This window comes from Hippocampus comes, unplaced genomic scaffold (genome assembly GCF_001891065.2).
Source record: "Hippocampus comes isolate QL1 unplaced genomic scaffold, H_comes_QL1_v1.1 scaffold166, whole genome shotgun sequence".
Lineage (NCBI taxonomy): Eukaryota > Metazoa > Chordata > Actinopteri > Syngnathiformes > Syngnathidae > Hippocampus > Hippocampus comes.
In genome coordinates this window covers 1-8,353 of record NW_017805452.1, presented here as the reverse complement: position 1 = coordinate 8,353, position 8,353 = coordinate 1, and the positions used below count along the sequence as shown (strand labels likewise).

At 39.7% G+C, this 8,353-nt stretch overlaps 1 pseudogene; it reads left to right on the top strand.

The window, feature by feature from the left end:
• Nucleotides 1-3,550: 3,550 nt before the first annotated feature.
• Nucleotides 3,551-4,552, top strand: LOC109518336 (zinc finger protein 706 pseudogene; annotated as a pseudogene).
• The last annotated feature ends 3,801 nt before the right edge of the window (nucleotides 4,553-8,353 follow it).

Sequence of the window (8,353 nt, the reverse complement as noted above, 5' to 3'; positions counted from 1 at the left end):
CTCTCTCTCTCTCTCTCTCTCTCTCTCTCTCTCTCTCTCTCTCTGCTCTCCCTCTCTGCTCTCCCTCTCTGCTCTCCCTCTCTCTCTCTGAATTACATCTCACATACACACAGACATGCACACCCATACATAAATCTATGTATCATCTCCGTGCTGCTTGCGCACCTCGTAGTTGTGTTTTTTTTTTTTTTTGTTTGTTTTGTTTTTTTGTGCAGTGGATGCATCCAACAACACCGCAGCCGGAGAACCCTTAATACACACATGCACACACAGATCTACAGCGCTGTCTGGCTGCTGCTCCAGTAGTATGTGAAGGTTCAATAGTGGGGGCTGGTCCTCTGTAATATAATTTTTTTTTTCTTAGGTTGACTTTGTTTTTCTACCTTCTCTTCTTCGCCCATGTTTGTCTTTATTTATTTGAACACACACATACATGTTTCCTCATTTACAATTTTTTTTTTTTTGAAATCATTGTCAAATGCGTACGAGGTCAACTGGACACTGCCTGAGCCACAAGAATGTTCTCATCAGGCTGGAGATGTTCACTCAGGAGATACTCCTAACTTCTTCCAGACTCATTATTATTTTATTTTTTTTAATGATTGTTTCGCCATATTTTTATGTTCTGCTTTCGCCCTTCCTCCTTTTGCAGAAACACCCCTTTTAAGACAATTTTAATGTATGTTGTTTTAAAGACACTTTTTTTAAAAGTCTTGAGACATTCTTGCAGTTTTCCCATGTTGCACGAATTGATGTAGAAATTATGTAGCCTGGTTGTACAGAGTGTACAGTGATTCCCATCCCCACCCTGCCAAATGTGGGGGAAAAAAAACCACAATTGACGCTTCGCTCTCAAAAGGTTTGTAGTTGCTTTTAACTGCGGTTGAAGCGGTAAATTTAAAACCAACTATGATGCCTGAACGTTTGTCACTTGATTGCATAACTATACCCGTGCAGTGATGACTCTCCGGAACAACCCGGCCTAAACTTGGCTCCTCCCTGACACATAAATATTAAACACTTGAGAAGTCTATGAATCCATTTATTACTTTCCTTCTCTCCAGGGCTTTGGCATCATCTTGTGGCATTTTAGTATGACAGAAAGTACAAAAAAATAAGCTGGAAAAGTGAACGGTGAATATGCGTGCGGGGCATTTCGGTGCAAATGTCGGTGGTCCTCATGTAGCAGCACACAGCTTCATCTTCACCATTCTGTTTATTTATTTGTATTCTTTGTTGAACTTCCTCCCAGTGGAAGAGAGGCTCACTTCAGACATTTTAATTTGCAGGCACATTCATGTGGTAACTGGTGGCTTTTAAAATTAAATCCTCCCGCTGTCATGGCATGTGTAAATATCGTTTCTTTGACCTCTGTCTCTCTCTCTTTTTTAATTTTTATTATATTACAGAGCTGTTTATATTTCCCGCCACTCTTTCCGTCCATGTTTGTGCTTGCTTGTTCTGTAAATACACCTTTGTCGCCGTGTAAATATTGCAAAGAAGAAAAAGCTTGTCCTGTTTGTCCAACACCTTTCTCTCTCGCTCTTTCTTTGCTCCTTGTGAAGTAGCTGTTCGCATCAGGTCACCCCCCCCCCCCAATGAATCTCACACAAATATATCCTGCAAGTGGCACTAGTGGATATGTTAATTGATGTGGGCACCTTAACTTTATTTGGCAACAGAGCTGCTTGTTTGTGTGAGTGCAATGTCAAGATTCCTGTGCAGTATTTAGGGGGGGCGGGGGGGGGGTGCAAGAGTTACATTTTATCACTCGTAGTCACGCAATGTCTAGGTGTAAGGACGTTATGTCTTGTAAGGAGCTCCGATGTTCTGCTAATTATCACCGTGACACATTTTGTGGTGCAACTGCAAACGAGAGTTTTGTTGTGGGTGTTTTTAATCTCCCCCCTCCCCCATTACCTTTGAGTTTTGCTCTGAGCGAAGAAGGAGAGAGAAAGAAAAGCCAACCTGTTTGTCTCCGTTCTGTGTGTGTATGTGTGCGGGCGCGCGTGTGTGTATGTGAATGCATTTACTGTAATAAAGTGATGATGAAACTGTGTTTCACTCGCAGTCTTTATTCACGCTTAATGAATTATTGGTGAAACGAGTGCTTATTGCAGCTTCTCCCCCCCAAAAAACAAAAACTTGCATAAGTGTTTTTGACGTTCCAGCGGATGGAACAATCGCTGCTCACACGTTTAATGGTAAAGGCGTTAAATAAAAAGACGAGCCGACATTTTTAAAGATGACTTACTTTTTTCTAATGACGTGTTGTATGAGGCATTTCAAATACTTATTTAGTACGGTAAGTAAAAAAAGACCTGATACCAGATTTTTTTAATACGGTCATGTACAAGACTTTATAAATGTTATGTAAAACATCAGCATATATACCGGCACTCAAATTTACATGTACTCAAAGATGACAATTTTAATGAGAACAGTAAGACATTTATAAAATGACATTAAAAACCACATGATACTGAAGAAACATGTGATGTGACATTTTTTTTAATGACTAGATGTATCGTACACAGTTTTAATTGCATGATAAGGCATTAAAATAAAACAATGGGCGGCCAGGTGGTCGACTGTTTAGCGCGTCGGCCTCACAATGCAGAAGTGGTGGGTTCGATTTCAGCTCCGGCCTTCCTGTGTAGAGTTTGCATGCTCTCCCCATGCCTGTGTGTGTTTTCTCCGGGCACTACGGTTTCCTCCCACCTTCCGAAAACATGAATGGCAGGCTAATTGAACACTCTAAATTGTCCTCAAGCGTGAGTGTGCGCGCGACCGGTTGTTAGTGTGTGTGCCTTGCGATTGGCTGGCAACCAATTCAGGGTGTACCCCCCGAAGAGCCGCTAGAATAGGCTCCAGCACGCCCGTGACCCCGGTGAGGATAAACGGATTAGAAAATAGATGGATGGTAAAACTATCCAAGTTTGCAGTCCGAAAATGGCGGTGTAGCAATCTAAGCAGTCCAAAACAGGATGAGGTGTCCCTTCCGATTGGAAACCAGAGAAATGCTTGCAAATGGTTCCTATGTTGGCGTTCATGTATCAACCGGCAGTGGCGAAATAAAGAGGCGATTTTTGGCTGTATTAGGAGCGGAGAGAAAAGGAAAAAAATGAAAGCGAATCACATGCCATGAAATTCGACAACCTGGCTGCAATTACGCAACACGACATCGTCTTCAGGCGTCACACTGTCGCCGTCTCCTGGTCAGTATGTGAAATTTCAATTTTGGAGTTCCCGATTAAAGACGAAAATGAAATACTGTAACGAGTTGTTTTTTCTGTTTTTAAATAACTACCTGTAAACGTAATATCCAATGAACAAAAGAGACACTGATCCGGATAACCAGAGAAATAATTCAATCCCCTTTCAACTGAGAGACGCTGTGTTGCGAAGGGGTTCATGCAACAGTTCACAAGTAGATGTGAATATTTACAAATGATAAATCATGATAAATGCTCGCACAACATGAACAAATCACGGACATATTTGTGGATCTCAAAAACAGGTTAAAATCATGAATATATTTGTGTGAATCATTTGCGAAGGCTTCCCAGGTGACCTTTTCAACAATGACGTACTTCCGGTGACGGTTAAACACGAGAACGACAAAAGAGCTAACGAGAGTGGTAAACCTCCAAGGTAAACAAACACGCTTTCAAATTATTACGCTGCCCCGCAGTTCAGTGTTTAAAACTAACTTATGTTTTATTTGCGAGGGCCTCAATGAGACTGTATTTAATGTCGGCCTTATCGGTAATGTCTTTGCGTCTTTAGCTATCGAAGCGAGGTAATTCTGTTAGCAAGTTGGCCGCCGAAGATTTTTAAAGCCTTTCGGGTCGTAATATCTTCATGTAAATAATATATTTACTATCACGCTCTCACGGCCAAGTTGAACATAACATTTCTTCCTCGTCTCACGTTTGACGCGACACTTCACAAAGTATAATTGTAATGTCGATGTGAACTCAATGCGAAAAGCCGACGCTTTTGAAACCGTACACCACAAAGCCACCTTATAAATGTTACCCACAAGTATGTTTTGTTAACAATTTCTCTCGCGGGATTATTAATTTTAATTTAGGTGTCCATAACAACAGGATACTGTTCAGGTGCTGCATGCACATTTGTATTTGTGGTTTTGTGTTAATGCTTCATCATTGAGAACAGTGCCCTGAATTTGAGCTGTTTTGTAATTTAGCACAGCTGTGGATAAAATATCTATCCTGGCATACGATGTGAGTTGACTGAAGGTGTGACGTGTTGTGTTTTCAGGTTGCATGTGAGGGCCATGGCTCGTGGGCAGCAAAAGATTCAGTCCCAGCAGAAGAACGCCAAGAAGGCCGCCGAGAAGAAGAAGGGGCAGGCGGCCGACCAGAAAACTGCTGCCAAGGTGGCGCTGGTCCACACATGCCCAGTCTGCAGGGTACGGCCACAAACACTAAGAAAATGCTTTGGCTATCGTGTCATGAATTTATCCGATTACGTGTGTGTATATATAAAGCCCCGCATAGTCGCAGTTTAGCACTCTCCCATTTTGTTTCTTGTGAAACATTATTTTGTCGCTGTCTGGTGAAGAACATTTAAGTCCTTTTTTGTCTTTTTTTTCATGTTAATGGGATGTTTGGAACCACATCGGCTTTTCCCTTCAGGTGTTGCCACAGCGAATCAGTTGCCTCATCTCATCCTGCCTTGTGCATCCTCTTCCCTCACACCGACGACCTTCATGTCCTCTTTCAATACATTCAAAAACGCCTTACTATACATGGTCGTTTTTTTCGGCTAAAAACGCCTTTCTATACATGGTCGTGTTTTTCGGCTAAAAATGCCGTACTATAAATGGTTGTTTTTTTTCCCCGATAAGAACGCCTTACTATACATGGTGTTTTTTTTTGGCTAAAAACGCCTAACTATACATGGTCGTTTTTTCGGCTAAAAACGCCTTTCTATACATGGTCGTGTTTTTCGGCTAAAAATGCCGTACTATAAATGGTTGTTTTTTTTCCCCGATAAGAACGCCTTACTATACATGGTGTTTTTTTTTGGCTAAAAACGCCTAACTATACATGGTCGTTTTTTCGGCTAAAAACGCCTTTCTATACATGGTCGTGTTTTTCGGCTAAAAATGCCGTACTATAAATGGTTGTTTTTTTTCCCCGATAAGAACGCCTTACTATACATGGTGTTTTTTTTTGGCTAAAAACGCCTAACTATACATGGTCGTTTTTTCGGCTAAAAACGCCTTTCTATACATGGTCGTGTTTTTCGGCTAAAAATGCCGTACTATAAATGGTTGTTTTTTTTCCCCGATAAGAACGCCTTACTATACATGGTGTTTTTTTTTGGCTAAAAACGCCTAACTATACATGGTCGTTTTTTCGGCTAAAAACGCCTTTCTATACATGGTCGTGTTTTTCGGCTAAAAATGCCGTACTATAAATGGTTGTTTTTTTTCCCCGATAAGAACGCCTTACTATACATGGTGTTTTTTTTTGGCTAAAAACGCCTAACTATACATGGTCGTTTTTTCGGCTAAAAACGCCTTTCTATACATGGTCGTGTTTTTCGGCTAAAAATGCCGTACTATAAATGGTTGTTTTTTTTCCCCGATAAGAACGCCTTACTATACATGGTGTTTTTTTTTGGCTAAAAACGCCTAACTATACATGGTCGTTTTTTCGGCTAAAAACGCCTTTCTATACATGGTCGTGTTTTTCGGCTAAAAATGCCGTACTATAAATGGTTGTTTTTTTTCCCCGATAAGAACGCCTTACTATACATGGTGTTTTTTTTTGGCTAAAAACGCCTAACTATACATGGTCGTTTTTTCGGCTAAAAACGCCTTTCTATACATGGTCGTGTTTTTCGGCTAAAAATGCCGTACTATAAATGGTTGTTTTTTTTCCCCGATAAGAACGCCTTACTATACATGGTGTTTTTTTTTGGCTAAAAACGCCTAACTATACATGGTCGTTTTTTCGGCTAAAAACGCCTTTCTATACATGGTCGTGTTTTTCGGCTAAAAATGCCGTACTATAAATGGTTGTTTTTTTTCCCCGATAAGAACGCCTTACTATACATGGTGTTTTTTTTTGGCTAAAAACGCCTAACTATACATGGTCGTTTTTTCGGCTAAAAACGCCTTTCTATACATGGTCGTGTTTTTCGGCTAAAAATGCCGTACTATAAATGGTTGTTTTTTTTCCCCGATAAGAACGCCTTACTATACATGGTGTTTTTTTTTGGCTAAAAACGCCTAACTATACATGGTCGTTTTTTCGGCTAAAAACGCCTTTCTATACATGGTCGTGTTTTTCGGCTAAAAATGCCGTACTATAAATGGTTGTTTTTTTTCCCCGATAAGAACGCCTTACTATACATGGTGTTTTTTTTTGGCTAAAAACGCCTAACTATACATGGTCGTTTTTTCGGCTAAAAACGCCTTTCTATACATGGTCGTGTTTTTCGGCTAAAAATGCCGTACTATAAATGGTTGTTTTTTTTCCCCGATAAGAACGCCTTACTATACATGGTGTTTTTTTTTGGCTAAAAACGCCTAACTATACATGGTCGTTTTTTCGGCTAAAAACGCCTTTCTATACATGGTCGTGTTTTTCGGCTAAAAATGCCGTACTATAAATGGTTGTTTTTTTTCCCCGATAAGAACGCCTTACTATACATGGTGTTTTTTTTTGGCTAAAAACGCCTAACTATACATGGTCGTTTTTTCGGCTAAAAACGCCTTTCTATACATGGTCGTGTTTTTCGGCTAAAAATGCCGTACTATAAATGGTTGTTTTTTTTCCCCGATAAGAACGCCTTACTATACATGGTGTTTTTTTTTGGCTAAAAACGCCTAACTATACATGGTCGTTTTTTCGGCTAAAAACGCCTTTCTATACATGGTCGTGTTTTTCGGCTAAAAATGCCGTACTATAAATGGTTGTTTTTTTTCCCCGATAAGAACGCCTTACTATACATGGTGTTTTTTTTTGGCTAAAAACGCCTAACTATACATGGTCGTTTTTTCGGCTAAAAACGCCTTTCTATACATGGTCGTGTTTTTCGGCTAAAAATGCCGTACTATAAATGGTTGTTTTTTTTCCCCGATAAGAACGCCTTACTATACATGGTGTTTTTTTTTGGCTAAAAACGCCTAACTATACATGGTCGTTTTTTCGGCTAAAAACGCCTTTCTATACATGGTCGTGTTTTTCGGCTAAAAATGCCGTACTATAAATGGTTGTTTTTTTTCCCCGATAAGAACGCCTTACTATACATGGTGTTTTTTTTTGGCTAAAAACGCCTAACTATACATGGTCGTTTTTTCGGCTAAAAACGCCTTTCTATACATGGTCGTGTTTTTCGGCTAAAAATGCCGTACTATAAATGGTTGTTTTTTTTCCCCGATAAGAACGCCTTACTATACATGGTGTTTTTTTTTGGCTAAAAACGCCTAACTATACATGGTCGTTTTTTCGGCTAAAAACGCCTTTCTATACATGGTCGTGTTTTTCGGCTAAAAATGCCGTACTATAAATGGTTGTTTTTTTTCCCCGATAAGAACGCCTTACTATACATGGTGTTTTTTTTTGGCTAAAAACGCCTAACTATACATGGTCGTTTTTTCGGCTAAAAACGCCTTTCTATACATGGTCGTGTTTTTCGGCTAAAAATGCCGTACTATAAATGGTTGTTTTTTTTCCCCGATAAGAACGCCTTACTATACATGGTGTTTTTTTTTGGCTAAAAACGCCTAACTATACATGGTCGTTTTTTCGGCTAAAAACGCCTTTCTATACATGGTCGTGTTTTTCGGCTAAAAATGCCGTACTATAAATGGTTGTTTTTTTTCCCCGATAAGAACGCCTTACTATACATGGTGTTTTTTTTTGGCTAAAAACGCCTAACTATACATGGTCGTTTTTTCGGCTAAAAACGCCTTTCTATACATGGTCGTGTTTTTCGGCTAAAAATGCCGTACTATAAATGGTTGTTTTTTTTCCCCGATAAGAACGCCTTACTATACATGGTGTTTTTTTTTGGCTAAAAACGCCTAACTATACATGGTCGTTTTTTCGGCTAAAAACGCCTTTCTATACATGGTCGTGTTTTTCGGCTAAAAATGCCGTACTATAAATGGTTGTTTTTTTTCCCCGATAAGAACGCCTTACTATACATGGTGTTTTTTTTTGGCTAAAAACGCCTAACTATACATGGTCGTTTTTTCGGCTAAAAACGCCTTTCTATACATGGTCGTTTTTGTCGGCTAAAAATGCCTTACTATAAATGGTTGTTTTTTTTCCCCGATAAGAACGCCTTACTATACATGGTCGTTTTT